The sequence below is a fragment of the Schistocerca piceifrons genome, chromosome 8, assembly GCF_021461385.2.
Source record: "Schistocerca piceifrons isolate TAMUIC-IGC-003096 chromosome 8, iqSchPice1.1, whole genome shotgun sequence".
NCBI lineage: Eukaryota > Metazoa > Arthropoda > Insecta > Orthoptera > Acrididae > Schistocerca > Schistocerca piceifrons.
In genome coordinates, this window is record NC_060145.1 from 406,732,839 (window position 1) to 406,753,272 (window position 20,434).

The 20,434-nt window shown below is 43.2% G+C and overlaps 1 protein-coding gene across 1 annotated transcript in view; it reads left to right on the top strand.

The window, feature by feature from the left end:
- LOC124712385 overlaps positions 1-20,434 on the top strand; it is a 719,796-nt gene that overhangs the window by 611,241 nt on the left and 88,121 nt on the right. The window contains exon 7 of the mRNA XM_047242681.1: positions 20,170-20,249. The gene's annotated coding sequence lies outside the window, so the exon portion shown is untranslated. The remainder of the gene's footprint in view (positions 1-20,169; positions 20,250-20,434) is intronic.

Genomic DNA, 20,434 nt, shown 5'->3' on the forward strand with positions numbered 1-20,434 from the left:
ACTTCTGAGGTCATCAGTCCCCTAGAACGTAGAACTACTTAAACCTAACTAACTTAAGGACATCACACACATCCATGCCCGAGGCAGGATTCGAACCTGCAACCGTAGCGGTCACGTGGTTCCAGACTGAAGTGCCTAGAACCGCACGGCCACACCGGCCGGCGGTTGTATTAAAGACAAGGTGTACAGCAATAACCCCAACATCATTGCTGAGCTGAATACAGCCGTTCAGAAGGTCGTCGACAGCATCGATGTTCCGACACTTCAGCGGGTCATGCAGAAATTAGCTATTCGTCGGCGCCTTATCACCGCCAATGATGACAGCCATATCGAACATGTTATAACCTAAATCTGAATAATTGTAGTGAAGTTTACATGTTGAATAATGTGTGTGCACGCCGTAATTTGTAAATAATTTACGTTTTTTTATTCATATGGTTCGGTAACTCTCACCCCGTACTGGGTATAAAGTTTACTTAGTATAAAGGGTAAAACTCTCACCTGACGATGGCTAAATGGTTGTCAGCTGAAATATCGTAGCAAGGAGTCGACGTAACCCGGTTGCAACACTGAAACTTGACAGAATAGCATTTCAGACTCTTCCTAAACTTTTTCTCCCTTACGTGCTTACAGCTAAATATTTAACAGAGTACCTCACTTGTAAAGTAATCACATGCTTGAAGTTGTTTTATACATGGTAGTTGGATTTTTAAAGAATATCGGGTTGAGGCTTTAGTGTTACCTACAAAACGATATTGTCTTTTGTATTACTCTTCACCTATCCAATTGAAACAGTAAGATTGGTTGATTCGTTGATTTGGGGGAGGGGACCAAACGTCGAGGTCATTGGTCCCATTGATTAGGGAAGGAAAGGGAAGGAATTCGGCCGTCCACTTTCAAAGGACCCATCCCGACGTTTGCCTGAAGCGATGTAGGGAAATCATGGAAAAACTAAATCAGAATGGCCGGACGCGGGTTTGAACAGTCGTCCTCCCGAATACGAGTCGAGTGTGGTAACCACTGCGCCGCCTCGCTCAATCAAATAACTTTGAGCTTTCTATTCAAACAGTTTTTTTTAGTGCCCCAGGGTAGCCAGAAGTCGTAATAGAATACATCTAAGCATTATTAACTGACACAAAGCCTCCGAAACGCGTCTTGGAAAGTAATAAATGTGAACAGTTACACTAATTTCTTATTTAAGCTAACAATGAGGGAAAACAAATATTGTTCTTCTCACCTTACCTTCTAATATCTCTTCGCCTTTCTGTATTCTGTCAGCACTGCCAAAGGGATTTGATTACGAAAGCAGGTGTTCCCAATTACAGTCCATGCCTGCATCCCATCACGATTCTTGTGCAATCGTTTAATATTAATAACAAGTCTTTCTTATTATAGCATTTGTAAGCAAGTTGCGGTAGGCGAAGATAAATAACGTTTGATAAAATATCGAAAAGGTGAAGCAAGGATTTCTGCACGGCCGGGCGACTTATCTCGTATATCGGGGAAATTTTATTAGTGGGGCACTGCTTCGTGTTATCACTAAAATTTAAAGAACAATGTAAAGTAACAATATTCACTCCAAGCTCTAGCAGTACTTAAATGGTTCAACGGCGCATGTCTGGAAAAACTCTCAGTAGGCGCCACTTAACCCACGAACACCAATCAATTTCCACGAAATATCTCTACACAAAGCATCCTCGTGGATTAGCCTGTCTATTAGTGATAAGCACATCAAAATCCCTACAGCAGTTACTGAGATTAGCCTTTAGATACAGCCAGAAAAACACGCCAGGCCACTATGATTTATAATATCTATACATTATGTACACACATCAAAAAAAGTTTTGCATCACCCCGTTTCCCAGAACTCCTGAAGACAGACGTCGACTGTGGATATTGTATCACAGATACAGTCCAATTGACTGTTCAGAGATGTCTCGGAATGAGCCAAAGCGATGTTGTTCGGACATGGTGGAGATACAAAGAGACAGGAACTGTCGGTGACACGCCTCGCTCAGGCCGCCCAAGGTTTACTACTGCAATGGATGACCGCTACCTACGGGTTACGGCTCGGAGGAACCCTGACAGCAACGCCACCATGTTGAATAATGTTTTTTGTGCAGCCAGAAGACGTCGTTGTACGACTCAAACTATGCGAAATAGGCTGCATGATGCACAACTTCACTCCCGATGTCCATGGCATGGTCAATCTTTGCAACCACTACACCATACAGCGCGATACAGATGGGCCCAACAACATACCGAATGGACCGCGATTGGCATTACCTTCTCTTCGCCGATGAGTGTAGCATATACCTTCAACCAGACTTGTTTGGAGGCAACCCGGTCAGGCTGAACGCCTCAGATAACTGTGCAGCGAGATGGAGGTTCGCTGTTGTTTTGGAGTGGCATTATGTGGGGCCGACGTACGCCGCTGGTGGTCATGGAAGGCGCTGTAACAGCTGTGCGATACGTGAATGCCATCCTCCGACCGATAGTGCAACTATATCGACAGCATATTGGCGAGGCATTCGTGTATCGTGCACATCCTGTGAATGACTTCCTTCAGGATAACGATACCGCTCGACTAGAATAGCCAGCATGTTCTCCAGACATGAACCCTATCGAACATGCCTGGGATACTCTGAAAAGGGCTGTTTATGGGCGACGTGACGCACCAACCAGTCTGAGAGATCTACGCCGAATCTCCGTTGAGGAGTCGGACAATCTGGACCAACAGCGCCTTGACAAACTTGTGGATCGTATGCCACGACGAATACAGGCATGCATCAAGGCAAGAGGACGTGCTACTGGGTATTAGAGGTACCGGTGTGTACAACAATCTGGACCACCGCCTCTGAAGGTCTCGCTGTATGGTGGTACAACATGCAATGTGTGGTTTTCATGAGCAATAAAAAGGACGGAAATGATATTTATGTCGATCTCTATTACAATTTTTTGACGTGTGTATACGTTCCTCGGCAATAATTATAGATAAAACGTTCAAATTTGGTAAAAATAAGTAATCTGATATTAAAAATGCTTTCAATAGGTTTAGTGTTCCCTATGTAGAAAATTCAGTAAAAACTAGAGTTACGCTGAATTTCGTAAAATGTGTGTACATTGACTACCTTTCGACTTGAACTGGCAATTCTGGAATTTAGTACGTTGTAAAGTCAATAAGTTAACGATGTCATCCCATGTGAACGCATCTCTGAGGACACACGGGCATTCATTCCATATATTTAAAGATGCTGTAAGTTTTATTTTACTAGATACTTTCTGCTGGGCTTCACTCAGGAAATGGTATCCCTTCAATAAAAAGAAAGTATCTGACAACCAAGACGTCCCAAATGGAAATGTAAGGATCAGTTATAACGATGAGAAGGAGTATGATTGACAGAGGCGGCTGGGATCACAATCTAAAAGCCGCCCGCTTCGATGCCGGTGGGCTGTCGGAGGAGTGATGCGTGTTACGCGACGCTGTCTCCACACTCTGTCTCGAATATGTTATACAGGATGGGCAACATAAAATTGGCCCGGAAAAGTTCTCATTGCACCTTAGAATGTGCTGCATTGCGGAGTGCGATGCAAAGGTAATGTCGCAGCTAAGCAACTAGACGCCTACGAACATCGCTAGGCAGGAGAACTGGACCAAAAACAATTCCCCAAAGTGAAAAACACGTGCAGTAACTGTCCTCTGAAAAAATGCCTCTGCTTCCGCGCAGTAACTTGACGAAAATGTTGTCCATGACAACAGTGCAACATTCTTGTACTTTTCTTAGTTCAAAAATTTGATACTGCCATTGAGAATTGAGTGACATCTATAATACATCCCACCACTGGTATGGTAATATGCAGTACACATATTGTATTTTAATAGCTTCGGCCTTGCATGTTACTTTCTAAGGTAACCTTTATGAACGGAAAGTTACAAGAAACAGTAGATGAGAAAATTTTGCTTTCTGTCCATTATATTCATTCTCATCTGACATATGGGACAACCTTGTAGGGAAACTACTATTGTATTCGTCGTGAGAACCCGCCCAAGTGTCGCTGTGATGCAGGGCTGACAGTGGTCCATCTTCTGATGGAGTGCCGCCTTTTAGCCCCCTTGCGGCAGTCCTTTAATTTACCAGCTGCAACTTCCTCTAATTCTCGGTGACGATGCCTCTATAGCTGACTCAGTTTTACGTTTTATCCGTGCAGCTGGGTTTTATCACTCGCTCTATTGTTGGCGCTCTCGCATGATTTCTCAGGCTACACCCACTCCAGCGACCTTTAATTGTGATGTGGATACCAAAATAGTGTTTTTTATGGAAACAAGTTGTGTTGGTACCTCTATCAACGCTTTCCAGCTGGAGGTTCTTCGTTTGTCGTTGAGTGGTTGACCTTTTACCTGATCCATCAACCACTGTAGTCTGTTTTACTCTAGCCAACTATTTACTCTGCTCCTTTTAAGTGTTCTCTATTTTGTGTTACTGCGGTGTTCATTTTAGCTCTGTATCCCTGGGTGTTCCCGCCCTCTGGGTGCAGAAGTTACGTTTTTACTGTATAGGCCTTTTACAAGTATGTCTGTTTGGAACTGGGGACTGATGACCTCGATGTTTAGCCCCCACCAAACCCCAAAACCAACCAACCAACCAACCAACCAATTACTATTGTAAATGCTTCCTTACAGCTCAAAAAAATGTGTCAGACTGATCTGCAAAGTCGCAGTGAGAACTAGTTGTAGATATTTGTTTAATAGGCTTAGCATTATGACCTTACCATGTATATCCATACTTCAGTGTCTCTACAGTGTGTCTACATTAACAAAAAAAATTGTCTGGTTTAAATTCTGATTTCCATAGCAATAATGAAAAATATTTTAACGACACAAAAAGACTTGTGTTTTTATACCAAAACTCTGTACTGTTTCAAACTCATATCGGTTAGGTTATCTAATAAACTACTACACTCATTTAAGAATCTGGAGCTGAAGCCGTTTAGGAAATGTGTAAAAAAATTATTAATTCAAATTGTTTTCATAGTATGGAATAATTTCATGACCGTAGTCTTTAATTATAGTTTAATTATACATGGGTTTATTGTGTATTTTGTGTGTATATTTATTGACTTGCTTATGCGAGGTGTACACTCGCGTGAATGTTTTGTTTTTGGAGATTAAAATCAGTGTGTACGCTGCACAGTACTGTATTTCGCGCACGTCTGCTGCTATATTAATTTGCTCGCAAGCCAGACGCGTAGCGTCGCAGTTGTCCGAAGTTATAATTTTGTGATGTTAATCGTGCGAATCGTGGAGGGCTTGAAGTTGTCACCGTTTTATTCTCGTGTTAGCAGCTCATAAACTGAAATGTAGATTTTTTTTAAGAGTAAGAATGCAGAATGAGCTTTGATTTGTTGTTATGACAACCCAACGATCAGAGCTAACGGCAGTGTCATAGCAGGCAATAATCTCTGAGCCGTGATTTAGTAAACAGCATTTTAACTCAAATTAAATTTTGACTTATATTCTCACAATAATCTCCTCTGTATAGTTAATTGCGGAACTTCTGACTTTTCTGTAATGTCTGAAAGCTATCCTTCAAAAAACTCCAAAATATTCCGAGTTGCGCACCCTTAATAGTAACCTTCACAGGTCAGAGATATCAGTAGACTTTTACTTTGGCGTCGTAATTTCACTTTACTTTGAGGCCAGTAACAGCAACGCGGTAGAGAGGTCTTCTTACTATAGGAATTGCAAAATATCTATTCGACGAAATTCAGCATAAATCACAACGCTAATACCTATATATGCTCTTCAGAACATTAAACTCCTTCAAGATTCAGAGCTGTATACGATCTACCGCCGCGTCGCTAAGCTTTAATTTAATCAAAACTATGTGAGAGGAAACGTGGCTGCTTCATAGCTTGATACAAGATATAACCTCCTCGACATTCATTTTATTTATTCAACTATTTTGACTGTCGTTGCAGAGGCCTGTTGGTTGCTTCGATTTATCTTCCGTGGACAACCGTCGACTCGGGATCAACCGGCATCCGGCGACATTTTCTGACGTTGGCCACGAAGGCTCGTCCTTCTGCCTCCGCCAATTCCTAACAGATCACATTAAATATAGTAATATTTATCTCAACTTACTATGTATCAAAAATGGTTCAAATGGCTCTGAGCACTATGCGACTTAACTTCTCAGGTCATCAGTCGCCTAGAACTTAGAACTAATTAAACCTAACTAACCTAAGGACATCACACACATCCATGCCCCAGGCAGGATTCGAACCTGCGACCGTAGCGGTCGCTCGGTTCCAGACTGTAGCGCCTAGAACCACACGGTTATTATGTATCGCGTGGCGAAAAAGATAAGGGATGCAGCCTTCAATAGCTCTGTATCATTACTCTCTCTCTCTCTCTCTCTCTCTCTCTCTCTCTCTCTCTCCTGAAAGTAACAGTCCACGTTCTGAAACTACTTCGTCTCATAGTCGTTTTTTAAGCCTAATTGACATGCTCAACATGTTCGTTCCAGCTAGACGGGGAGCAATCTACAGCAGATAATCACCATTAGTTGCAATCATTCGGTGAACTTCGCAGGCACGTGTTTCGTATTCGTATTCTTTCTTTCCGGTGTCCCTGCCTCATTTCTGTCTCTCTCCTCTCTCCTCTCTCCTCTCTCTCTCTCTGTCTCTCTGCCTCTCTCTCTCTCTCTCTCTCTCTCTCTCTCTCACACACACACACACACACACACACACACATCATCGCACCTTGCCTCGGCTCTACGCCATCTATTTGTGTGCGTGTGTGTGTGTGTGTGTGTGTGTGTGTGTGTTTGCTTTGCAGCGGCGGCCGTCCAGTGGTCGAGAAGACGTTTGCTGGACGCCGGCCGGCCAGCTGCTGTTTGCCTTGAGCGACTGCCTCACGCGCTCCGTGTCGCTGTGGGAGGTCGATGCCCGTTCACCATTATGTCCACACTCGAGTGTCGTCTGCAAGGACGCGACAGCGCAGTGGTTTGTCTGTAAGAGAAAAAGCAAACTCTGTGGAAATTGTAGCCGTGGGAGGTACTGCCAGTGTGAACTTTGCGGTGCCCTCAGTCAGTTCTGCCTACTAAGGTAGTGGTGGGTCCGTGGGATACAGATACAGTCGGAATACACACTTTACCTCTGCTAGAAAATTACGTGGTGTTGTTGTTGTGGTCTTCAGTCCTGAGACTGCTTTGATGCAGCTGTCCATGCTACTCTATCCCGTACAAGCTTCTTCATCTCCCAGTACTTAATGCAACCTACATCCTTCTGAATCTGCTTAGTTTATTCATCTCTTGGTCTCCCTCTACGATTTTTACCCTCCACGCTGCCCTCCAATGCTAAATTGGTCATCCCTTGATGAACATGTCCTACCAACCGATCCCTTCTTCTAGTTAAGTTGTGCCACAATCTCCTCTTCTCTCCAATTCTATTCAACACCTCCTCATTAGTTATGTGATCTACCCATCTAATCTTCAGCATTCTTCTGTAGCACCACATTTATAAAGCTTCTATTCTCTTCTTCTCCATTTATTGTACATGTTTCACTTCCATACACGGCTACACTCCATACAAATACTTACAGAAACGACTTCCTGACACTTAAATCTATACTCGATGTCAACAAATTTCTCTTCTTCAGAAACGCTTTCCTTGTCATTGCCAGTCTACATTTGATACTACTTCAACCATCATCAGTTAATTTGCTCCCCAAACAGCAAAATTCTTTTACTACTTTAAGTGTCTCATTTCCTAATCTAATTCCCTCAGCATCACCCGACTAAATTAGACTACATTCCATTATCCGCGTTTTGCTTTTGTTGATGTTCATCTTATACCCTCCTTTCAAGACACTGTCCATTCCGTTCAACTGCTCTTCCAAGTCCTTTGCTGTCTCTGACAGAATTACAATGTCATCGGCAAACCTCAAAGTTTTTATTTCTTCTACATGGATTTTAATACCTACTCCGAATTTTTCTTTTGTTTCCTTCACTGCTTGCTCAATATACAGATTGAATAACATCGGGGAGAGGTTACAAAACTGCCTCACTCCATTCCCAACCACTGCTTCCCTTTCATGCCCCTCGACTCTTATAACTGCCATCTGGTTTCTGTACAAATTGTAAGTAGCCTTTCGCTTCCTATATTTTACCCCTGACACCTTTAGAATTTGAAAGAGAGTATTCCAGTCAACATTGTCGAAAGCTTTGTCTAAGTCTACAGATACGTGTTATGTGAAGGAATTTGCAATCTTGGAGGCAAAATACGCCAGACGGACGGAGCGACAAGAGCACAAAAGAGAATCACGAATTGTGGGAAAACCAGAAAAGAAGAGAATCGAGGCGTTTGACACGTGAATAGCAGGCTGTTGAAAAGATAAGAAATAAGGTTCTCCTATGAATCGGAAAGGAATAGAAAACAGAGCCCTATACTTGAGAAAAAAATCTTTATACGTAAAAGTAAATTCGCAGACGACATGTGCAGGTGTCAGACGCTCAACTGGTCTTCTTCCAGCCAACACAAAGTCATCATTAACAACGATGCACAACCAGCTTTTATCGAAAACACAATAGACCTCTGCCCTACACTCCAATTAGCTCTCGTTTGTCACCACTGAAGCAGTGGTTTGAGGTCAGTGGAATGCGCGCTGCAGGGAGTCTTTCGCGGAGCTTTCCTTGAAGTAACAGATTTGTAACAGTTCGTTGTGTCGTTGTGGTGACAACTGCTGGTTCAATTTCTGCTGCTGATGCAGCACAATGTGCTAGACCGATCAGCCGAACGCGATGGTGCAATGGTCTTTCTTCTCGGTAGTACCACTTGGCCGTCCGGAGCCCGATCTTCTAGTGACCATACACTCTCGTGACCACCGTTACCAGCAATCATGTACAGCTGCTACGTTCCTGCCAAGTCTTTCTGCTACATCGCAGAAGGAACATGCAGCGTCTCGTAGCCCTAGCACACAACGTTGAAACTCAGGGAGGGTGGTAAATTCTAGTGAATGGAGAGTTATCACAATCACAAATTTTAGGTCCTCTGCTGTTCCTTATTGATGTGAATGACCTCCCACTTAACGTTCAGCAAGCGGAACTAGTACTTCATTCAGATGACACGAGTGTTATAATAAATCCCATTCCAGTAAAAGCACCTGAAAACATTGTTAAAGATGTCTTTCAAAGAATTATTAAGTGGTTCTCAGAAAATGGACTCACCCTTAATTTTCAAAAAACTCACTACATCCAGTTCTGTACACCGAATAGAGTCATACCGACAATTAATGTAGCGTATGAACAGCTCTCAGTTAATATGGTAGATTTTTCCAAATTTTTGGGTGTTCACATAGATGACAACTTGAACTGGAAGAAGCATATTACTGAGCTTCTCAAACAACTAAGTTCAGCTTCTTTCGCTCTTCGTATAATCGCTAGTCTTGGTAATAAACAGATAAGCCTCGTAACGTACTTTGCATATTTTCACTCAATAATGTCTTATTGAATAGTTTCCTGGCGTAACTCACCACTTACACATAAAGTATTGATTGCACAAAAGAGAGCAGTGAGAATGATTAGTGGTGTCCACCCAAGGACGTCATGTAGGCATCTTTTCAAGGAGTTAGGTATTTTAACTGCACCATCAGAGTACATATATTTGCTAATGAAATTCGTTACAAATAATCCATCTCAGTTCGCGAAGAACGGTGATGTTCATACGTACAACACTAGAGGGAAAAATGACCTTTCCTATCCGTTATTGAAACTGTCGGTTGCTCAAAAAGGAGTACATTATTCAGCAACAGAAAGCTTTGATCATTTGCCCAACAACATAAAGTGTCTGGCAGGTAGTACATCAAGTTTTAAATCTAGCTTAAAGTCATTTCTTTTGGACAACTCCTTCTACTCCATGGACGTGTTCCTGTTACAGAAATGGTAAAAAAAGAGATTGTACCTCTAAATGTAGTTGCATGTGTAGAACTAAAAATTTCAGTAATAGTAATATTAGCACTATTCATGTGGGTATATATATTTTGTTACCTAACCTGTTCCACATCATATCGATAAAATAATCGGGAAAATTATCTACGGAACATGACATAACTAAAACTAAAACTCAGTGAGGTGTTGATAATGACGTTTTTGTCACCTTAAAGCCGTTCTTGACTAAGATCCACTCACCACGTCCGATCTCTAAAGGTAACTGAACCTTACGACTGTTACAGACTGTATTTAAAGCAAACCTACGAGTAGCGCAACTCTCATGCGACTGGTGCGAAATGCGAACAGGCATCATGTTTCAGGTGTGGAAACAAGCCTACCAACTGTCGTTTATGTCGCACAACTCCTTCTTGCTGTTGCTATATTCTTTCCGTCAATCTATATATTAATTCCAACAGAGTTCGTGTAGATGAAATTCCGAACCTATTATCGTCCCTTGCTCATTATTCCGAATGTTCTGACATTCGATTTGTCGTTTCTTGTTAACAATAGCAGCTTATTCCCAAGAATTAGCATCCTTCACTCAGTTACTACTAGGCAGAAATCTAATCTGCATTTGCAACGCGCATCCTTGACTTGCGCAGAAAGGCGTGCAATATTCTGCTGCATCCATTTTCAACAAGCTACCACAAGAATCCAAAAATCTTAACAGTAATCCATGCGCTTCCAGATCCAAACTGAAGAGTTTGCTTATGGCTGACTTCTTTTATTTTATCAAGGAGTTCTTGAAAAATTAAGCTGATTCCTGCGTTATGTTGTTGATTGCGTTTACATAAACTTACAGCTTAACTCTTTTTATTATTCATAAACATTTTATTTTATCTGTTATTACTTTTCTGTTGTAATTTCATGTACTGACATGTTCCCTGGCCATGGAGATTATCTCATCAGTTTGGTCCTACGGAACTACACGTGCAAAATAAATAGACATCAAAAAACTGGGAGCAGTGTTATATGCACAACTAGTCCGGACTCTCTACCAGCCGATAAGGCTATAAATTTTCAAGCGGTATGACAGAATTTTTGGATTTACATAATACCGAAGAAGGTGACGGTAACTTTATATTCTCGACGGGACAGATTGATGTTTCCAGTCTGCGAGCAGATGCGTTACTTGCGTGGCAGCCAGTCGCAGCAAGCGGCCTCGGCAGCAGATGTCCCAGGTTGGCGACACCGCTAACCGCCGTAGGTTCGACGACCCTCCCCGCGCCTCCCCACCCCCTCGGCACCCCCTCTCCATCGCCACCTTCCGAGGTGCCGAGCAGTCGTAATCGCCACCGGCAAGATACATGGCCAAGCCGCCGTCCAACGCTCCGACGTCATTTCGGCAGTCCTGTATCCTCTCCCCGATGTTATTCAATCTGTATATTGACCAAGCAGTAAATGAAACAAAAGAAAAATTCGGAGTAGGTATTAAAATCCACGGAGAAGAAATAAAAACTTTGAAGTTTGCCGATGACATTGTAATTCTGTCGGAGATAGCAAAGGATTTGGAAGAGCAGTTGAACGGAATGGACAGTGTCTTGAAAATTGGATATAAGATGAACATCAACAAAAGCAAAACGAGTATAATGGAATGTAGTCGAATTAAGTCGAGTGAAGCTGAGGGAATTAGATTAGGAAATGAGACTCTTAAAGCAGTAAAGGAGTTTTGCTATTTGGGGAGCAAAATAACTGATGACGGTCGAAGTAGAGAGGATATAAAATGTAGACTGGCAATGGCAAGGAAAGCGTTTCTGAAGAAGAGAAATTTGTTAACATCGAGTATGGATTTAAGTGTCAGGAAGTCGTTACTGAAAGTATTTGTATGGAGTGTAGCCATGTATGGAAGTGAAACATGGACGATAAATAGTTTGGACAAGAAGAGAAGAGAAGCTGTCGAAATGTGGTGCTACAGAAGAATGCTGAAGATTAGATGGGTAGATCACATAACTAATGAGGAGGTATTGAATAGAATTGGGGAGAAGAGGACCGGTTGGTAGGACATGTTCTGAGGCATCAGGGGATCACAAATTTAGCATTGGAGGGCAGCGTGGTGGGTAAAAATCGTAGAGGGAGACCAAGAGATGAATACACTAAGCAGATTCAGAAGGATGTAGGTTGCAGTAAGTACTGGGAGATGAAGAAGCTTGCACAGGGTGGAGTAGCATGGACAGCTGCATCAAACCAGTCTCAGGACTGAAGACCACAACAACAACATACACAGGGCGGTGTGGCCGCACGGTTCGAGGCGCTATGTCACGGATTGCGCGGCCCCTCCACCTGGAGGTTCGAGTCCTGTGTGTGTTGTTGTTAGCATAAGTTAATTTAAGTAGTGTGTAAGTCTAGAGACCGATGATCTCAGCAGTTTGGTCCCTTAAGAACTCACATACATTTGACAATTTTCTATACACAGAACTTAAGCGGTTCTTAGAAACTGATTGCCCATCTGTCCCGCAAGTATTTCAGCTGCGTGACAAGGCGTTCAGAGGGAAATTCAGTACAAAATGTCGTATCCCAAGTTCTCTGCAGCTGGCACAATACGACTGTAAAAGACTATCAGACAGTTTCTTCAGACAGTTGTCAACAGCGTAAATAAGCTACACAAAATTCATAACACAAAACTGTAATTGATTCTTTTATTCTATTGCCAGTTTCGGTTAAAAAACCATCATCAGCTACCTGTATCATCGCAATTGGAGCGTGAGTTACAAATGTAACTCCAACGACAAAAGAAAATGTTAGTGGCAAGAACGGTACACTGTGTTACTTACAAAGGTCGAACAAAAACAACTTACATATTACGGAAATTCAAACAGAGAAGTGAAGCTATTGACGCGTTCATTAATAAAACTAAGTTTTCCAATTTGAAAAATAACAGTACAGGGTATTAGAAGCCGACAAGAAGAGCTGCATACATATACTGGGTGTTTGAATTTCATGCTACACACCTCTTGTGGTTGTAGAGGGGACTTAGTAAATGAAGTTTTACATAAAAACGTATGTCTCGGAACGTCAACCAGCAACGTTACAGACTCAAGGTTATAGGCGCGGGTGCCTGTAAATGCATGTACACACATCAAATAAAAGTTTTGCATCACCTCGATTCCGAGAGTACCGGAACCTGCACAGAAAATTGGAATAGAGATCAACAGAAACATAATTTCCGCCCTTTTTAATGCTCATGAAAACCACACATTGCATGTTGTACCACCATACAGCGAGACTTCCAGAGATTGCTGTACACTCCGGTACCTCTAGTATCCAGTAGCACGTCCTCTTACATTGATGCATGCCTGTATTCGTCGCATACTATCCACAAGTTCAAAAGGCACTGTTGTTCCAGATTGTCCCACTCCTCAGCGGCAATTCAGCTTAGATTACTCAGAGTGGTTGATGGGTAACGGCCTCCATGAATAGCCCTTTTCAATCCATCCCAGGCTTGTCGATAGGGTTCATGTCTGGAGAACATGCCGACCACTCCAGTCGAGCGATGTCGTCAGCCTGAAGGAAGTCATTCACAAGATGTGCACGATGGGGGCCAGAATTGTCGTCCATGATGAAGAATGCTTCGCCAATATGCTGCCGATATGGTTGTACTATCGGTCGGAGGATGGCATTCACGTATCTTACAGCCGTTACGGCGCCTTCCATGACCACAAGCGGCGTACGTCGGTCCCACATTATGCCACCGCAAAACAGCAGGGAAACGCCACATTGCTACACTCGCCGGACAGTGTGTCTACGGGGTTCAGCCTGACCGGGTTGCCTCCAAACACGTCTCCGACGATTGCCTGGTTGAAGGCATATGCGACACTCATTGGTGAAGACAACGTGATGCCAATCCTGAGCCGGCCGAAGTGGCCGAGCGGTTCTACGCGCTACAGTGTGGAACCGCGCGACCGCTACGGTCGCAGGTTCGAATCCTGCCTCGGGCATGGATGTGTGTGATGTCTTTAGGTTAGTTAGGTTTAAGTAGTTCTAAGTTCTAGGGGACATGACCTCAGATGTTAAGTCCCATAGTGCTCAGAGCCAATCCTGAGCGCTCCATTCGGCATGTTGTTGGGCCCATCTGTACCGCGCTGCATGGTGTCGTGGTTGCAAAGATGGACCTCGCCATGGACGTCGGCCGTGAAGTTGTGCATCAAGCAGCCTATTGCGTACAGTTTGAGTCGTAACACGACGTCTTTTGGCGTTGCTGTCAGCGTTCCTCTGAGCCATAATCCGTAGGTAGCGGTCATCCACTTCAGTAATAGCCCTTGGGCGGCCTGAGCAAGGCACGTTATCGACAGTTCCTGTCTTTCTGTATCTCCTCCATGTCCGAACAACATCGCTTTGGCTCACTCAGAGACGCCTGGACACTCCCCATATTGAGAGCTCTTCCTGTCTCAAAGTAACAATGCGGACGCTATTGAACTACGGTATTGACCTTCTAGGCTGGGTTGAACTACAGACAACACTAGCCGTGTACCTCCTTCCTGGTGGAATGACTGGAACTGATCGGCATTCTGCCGGCCGGAGTGGCCGTGCGGTTCTAGGCGCTACAGCCTGGAGCCGAGTGACCTCTCCGGTCGCAGGTTCGAATCCTGTCTCGGGCATGGATGTGTGTGATGTCCTTAGGTTAGTTAGGTTTAATTAGTTCTAAGTTATAGGCGACCGATGACCCCAGAAGTTAAGTCGCATAGTCCTCAGAGCCATTTGAACCATTCTGATCGGCAGTCTGACCCCCTCCGTCTAATAGGCGCTGCTCACGCATGGTTGTTTACATCTTTATGCATGTTTAGTAACATCTCTGAACAGTCAAAGGGACTGTGTTTGTGATACAATATCCACAGTCAACGTCTATCTTCAGGAGTTTCGGGAACCAGGGTGATGCAAAACTTTTTTTGATGTGTGTATATACAGAGTAATTTCGTGAAGATGTACAAATTATCTACGATGATGGAGAAGGATAAATGTATCAATTTGAGGTAAGGGTCCCTGTAACAACAGCAATACCAGTACACGTATTCCACTGTCAGAGGTATCAAATCGGTTATCGCCTATAACTTTCGACTCTTTCGATTCCGTTACAGGCACCCTTACGTCAGAGTGATACATTTATCCTTCTCCACCATCCTTGAAAGTTCGTTCATCATCACGGAATCATCCCATACATACGCACACTTCCAGACGCCTGCTCCTACAACTTTTCCGTAGCGTCTTTGATAAAGTTTCCGAACACGGCTTCCTACGTAAAACTCGACCTACTAAGTCTCCTCGACAACCTCAAAAATGTGTAACATGAATTGTTAAACACGGCATAGGTGAGGTAAAAACAGCTCAACTACATAGTAGTGTGAGCAAAGCACAGGGAGTACAAAGAACAACTAATGGAATACAGAGATCGAAGCTAACAAGACATTTCGACCTGAGCGCAGTACAAAACTGGTCAAACAGAGCGATGAACAAGTCAGAATCGCTGTGGTGGAATTGTTTTGTAGTGTAGCCTGGTTTAAATGTCTTGTTAGTTTCGATCTCTGTATTCCACTAGGTGATCTTTGTTCTTGGTATTCCGCATGCTTTGCTCACACTACCATGCAGTTGGGCTGTTTTTACATCTCCTATGTTTATGTAAGTCTTCTTGTCGGTTTCTAATTCCCTGTAATGCTGTTTTTCGGTTTTCACCTGACAGACATATTTTTGCCAATGAATCTGTCAATAGCTGCATTCCTGTGTTTGGTTTTTCATAATATGCAAGGTGATTTTGTTAGACTTTTGCAAATACTACAGTGTATTACCTTTGTCATTTACATTTTATTTTTGTGATTGTTATTACTTTTGTGACTCACACTCCAGTTACGATGATACAGGCACCAGATGATGGTTTGTAACCGAAACCGGTAGTACAAAAAAAAGACCCAACTACAGCTTTGTGTTATGAATTTTGTGAAAGATAATGAAGCCGGTAGCTTAGACTCGTTTAGCTCTCTTTTATGCACTGTCGACCAGTGTCCGCCCCCGGTAGCTGAATGGTCAGCGTTACGGATTGTCAATCCTCTGGGCCCGGGTTCGATTCCCGGCTGGGTCGGGGAGTTTTCTCCGCCCAGGGACTGGTTGTTGTGTTGTCCTCATCATCATCCTATCATCCTCATGGACTGCAGGTCGCCGAAATGGCGTCAAATGGAAAGACCGGCACCCGGCGAACTGTCTGCCCGACGGGGGGCCCTAGCCATACGATTAAGTTAAAATTAAAAAAACTGTCGACCAGTCTCTCCAACTACCACACTGTAGTTCCAGGGGAGAAATCAATATGAGCTCTGAGCTCTCGTTGTGCAATGATACGGATGCAAAGGATGAAATAGTATTACGTAGTTCATGCGACTGCTCAGACCAGTAAGGCCAGAGAAACGAGAATAAGCTGCAAGAGCAAAGAAGTAAGGCAGTGTTCGAAGTTTTCTATAATGAGCTGAGAAAGCATTATAACTTGTTTCTAAACTTCTCAGTTTTAAGAACAAAACAAACTGCAAAACGATTTAGAAAAAATATCTGAATGGTGCGAAAAGTGACAATTGACCCTAAATAACGAAAAGTGAGGTCATCCACATGAGCGCTAAAAGGAACTCGTTAAACATGGGTTACACGATAAATCAGTCTAATCTAAAAGCCGTAAATTCAACTAAATACCTAGGTATTACAATTACGAACAACTTAAATTGGAAAGAACACATAGAAAATGTTGTGGGGAAGGCTAACCAAAGACTGAGTTTTATTGGCAGGACACTTAGAAAATGTAACAGACCTACAAAGGAGACTGCCTACACTACGCTTGTCCGTCCTCTTTTAGAATGCTGCTGCGCGGTGTGGGATCCTTACCAGATAGGACTGACGGAGTACATAGAAAAAGTTCAAAGCAAGGCGGCACGTTTTGTATTATCACGAAATATGGGAGAGAGTGCACAGAAATTATACAGGATTTGGGCTGGAAATCATTAAAAGAAAGGCGCTTTTCGTTGCGTCGGAATCTTCTCACGAAATTTCAATCACCAACTTTCTCCTCCGAATGCGAAAATATTTGTTGACACCGACCTACGTATGTAGAAAGATCACCACGATAAAATTAGGGAAGTCAGAACTCGTACGGAAAGATATAGGTGTTCATTCTTTCCGCGCGCTGTACGAGATTGGAATAATAGAGAATTGTGTAGGTGGTTCGATGAACCCTCTACCGGGCACTTAAATGTGATTTGCATAGTATCCATGCAGATGTAGATGTAGATGATAATTCGTTATTGTTGGATGGTTGTTGTTAGCTGTAATATGTACTTATCAGCGCAGTTGTTGTGAACTCAAACAGTGAAGGTTATTTGTTTTTTAAAACAGTGAGGTAATGTTAACACAATTTCAGGTAAAGTATAACTATCTGAGTTTTTCATTTTTAGGTATGGGAAAATATACACTACCGGAAAAAATTAGTGTAGCCTTTTAGAGGTTTCCAAGTCACTGTAGATCTGTCGTTGCAACAGTGCATATGGAGTACATGAAATGATTACATTACAGATCAATAGCACGACCGATTCTGAGGTACGAGGTATCGACCTATGCTGAAACACCCATATTGGTACGTGGTGTAGCATCCACGGGTGACAATGGGGGCACTGACTGTGGCATCCCGTCGCTCGCCAATACTGGGCTTTCTCTGTAAATTACCGCTTTACCGCTGTAGCTTAACATTGTGCGTTGCAAGAATCATTCGTTGCAGCACAGGAATCACAGGTACGCTTATCTCGTGGCCTTCGTATTTCTTGTTAAAACTGTTTTCATGTTTACGATTTTTAGTGGCTTCTCTAATCAAGCGGGCGTGGTAGCTCTTCTCCACAGCGACCACTTGCGGGTCGGCTAGTTTTATTATGTGGTCGGTCTTATGCAGCACTTGCTCCGCCAGTGCCTGTCCATCTGTCTCAACCAGCAAAGCTTTTTATGTTCGTTAGTAACCAAGCTGTTCAGAATTTTTCCTGTTTCTGCTTTTTTAATTTTCAGTGAAAACCGGACGTTACTGGTTTATGAATAAAAATTTCTTTTGTGAACATTTTCAATCTCTATTTCCCAACTTGTTGGATACGCTGGATTTAATCATATGGGCCCATTATTTCAGATCGTTAAATCGAAGAAGTGAAATACGTGTTCATAATAACAGAAAGAGATGTATTTTATATATGTTGTCAAAGCATGTTTACCTTCCAGGACTCACAGTATGTCACGTTACACTAAACCAAGTTGGTTAGAACAGTAATTTCTAAATATCTGTAGAAAAGACGAGGTTAATAATATTCGGGGAGAAATAACAGGTGAGATCAAAAGTAGTGATAAAAAAAACAAATCAATCGGGCAAGTAAGTCATTTTAACTACCTGGGCAGCGATTAATTATGATAAAGACGTAAAGAATAAAGCAGCAAAATTTCACGGTGTCGGAGGAACTATAAAAAGAACATTAAAGACAGGGACAACTAAAGAAACGCGACTGATCTGAGGCGTAGATACGAAACAAGGAATACGCAATCGAACTGTGACGTCAGAATTGATATTTCCCAAACCAGTTAGAGGATGTAGAAGATATTAAAAATGAGCTTAAAATATTTGCAATAACGGAGGAAATCTACGCAACCAAGTGGAAATGGAAGGAAAAAGTAAACTGAAGATGAAACTTCCTGGCAGATTAAAACTGTGTGCCCGACCGAGACTCGAACTCGGGACCTTTGCTTTTCGCGGGCAAGTGCTCTACCATATGAGCTACCGAAGCACGACTCACGCCCGGTACTCACAGCTTTACTTCTGCCAGTACTTCGTCTCCTACCTTCCAAACTTTACAGAAGCTCTCCTGCGAACCTTGCAGGACTAGCACTCCTGAAAGAAAGGATATTGCGGAGACATGGCTTAGCCACAGCCTGGGGGATGTTTCCAGAATGAGATTTTCGCTTTGCAGCGGAGTGTGCGCTGATATGAAACTTCCTGGCAGATTAAAACTGTGTGCCCGACCGAGACTCGAACTCGGGTCCTTTGCCTTTCGCGGGCAAGTTCTCTATCATCTGCTAGTTCTGCAAGGTTCGCAGGAGAGCTTCTGTAAAGTTTGGAAGGTAGGAGACGAGGTACTGGCAGAAGTAAAGCTTTGAGTACCAGGCGTGAGTCGTGCTTCGGTAGCTCAGATGGTAGAGCACTTGCCCGCGAAAGGCAAAGGTCCTGAGTTCGAGTCTTGGTCGGGCACACAGTTTTAATCTGCCAGGAAGCTTCATATCAGTGCACACTCCGCTGCAGAGTGAAAATCTCATTCTGGAAACATCCCCCAGACTGTGGCTAAGCCATGTCTCCGCAATATCCTTTCTTTCAGGAGTGCTAGTTCTGCAAGGTTCGCAGGAGAGCTTCTGTAAAGTTTGGAAGGTAGGAGACGAAGTACTGGCAGAAGTAAAGCTGTGAGTAGCGGGCGTGAGTCGTGCTTCGGTAGCTCAGATGGTGGAGCACTTGCCCGCAAAGGCAAAGGTCCCGAGTTCTAGCCTCAGTCGGGCACACAGTTTTAATCTGCCAGGAAGTTTCATATCAGCGCACACTCCGCTGCAGAGTGAAAATCTCATTCTGTAAACTGAAGATATTCCAAAAAAGATTTGCTATATATACTCATAGGGGTAAGTGACGCAAGTTGACCAAGAAAAACGATGGAACTGTTTAGAACTGTAGCCACAACAGGTTCCATGGTGTAGAGGAGAAGAAAGGAGAAGGAGGAGGAAGAGGAGGATGATGATCATGAGTACTTTATATGAATAAAATATTGACTAAATTATCAAGCATCCGAAATGCAACGTGTTTTCTGCACTTGCTGCCAGATACAGATTTGATGTGCAACATGTTCTCAAACTCGCCAAATCGTTTATATACAAGTGGAAATTTTAGAATCTTGCACCTCATAGGTAAATTTCTATGGGCGACCGTGTTGGTAGGTGAGAATTGCGAGACTTCCTAAAAAGCGCTTCTCTAGCTTTGTAACCGGTAGCCCCATATCCACTCTTACTTCGCGCAAACAATTCTTTCACAGTGAGACCGAGTGCTGCAGAAGCAAATAATGCGGGTTTGTTTCCGCTTACAGCTACGTCATTCACCTGAGAAAGTCTTCGCGGAAAGTTTGAAGTAAATGTTTGCGTTACGTGTGTGCAGGTGACGGACCGGGATGCTGAGGCGGACATTGGCGCCGAGACACCGCGCCAACGCGACGAAGAGGACGTCACACATTACAGGTAAGGGCCACAGGAATTATGCAGTCAAATCTGTTGATGCCTCTCTGAGTACATACACACCACTTCAGTATGATCACTCGATCATGAACAGCTACACAATAACACATTTACAGATATGAAACCACATTGTTACACAGACCATCTTCTTTTCAAGTGGCCTTCTTGAGAAAATACCTCATGAAGGA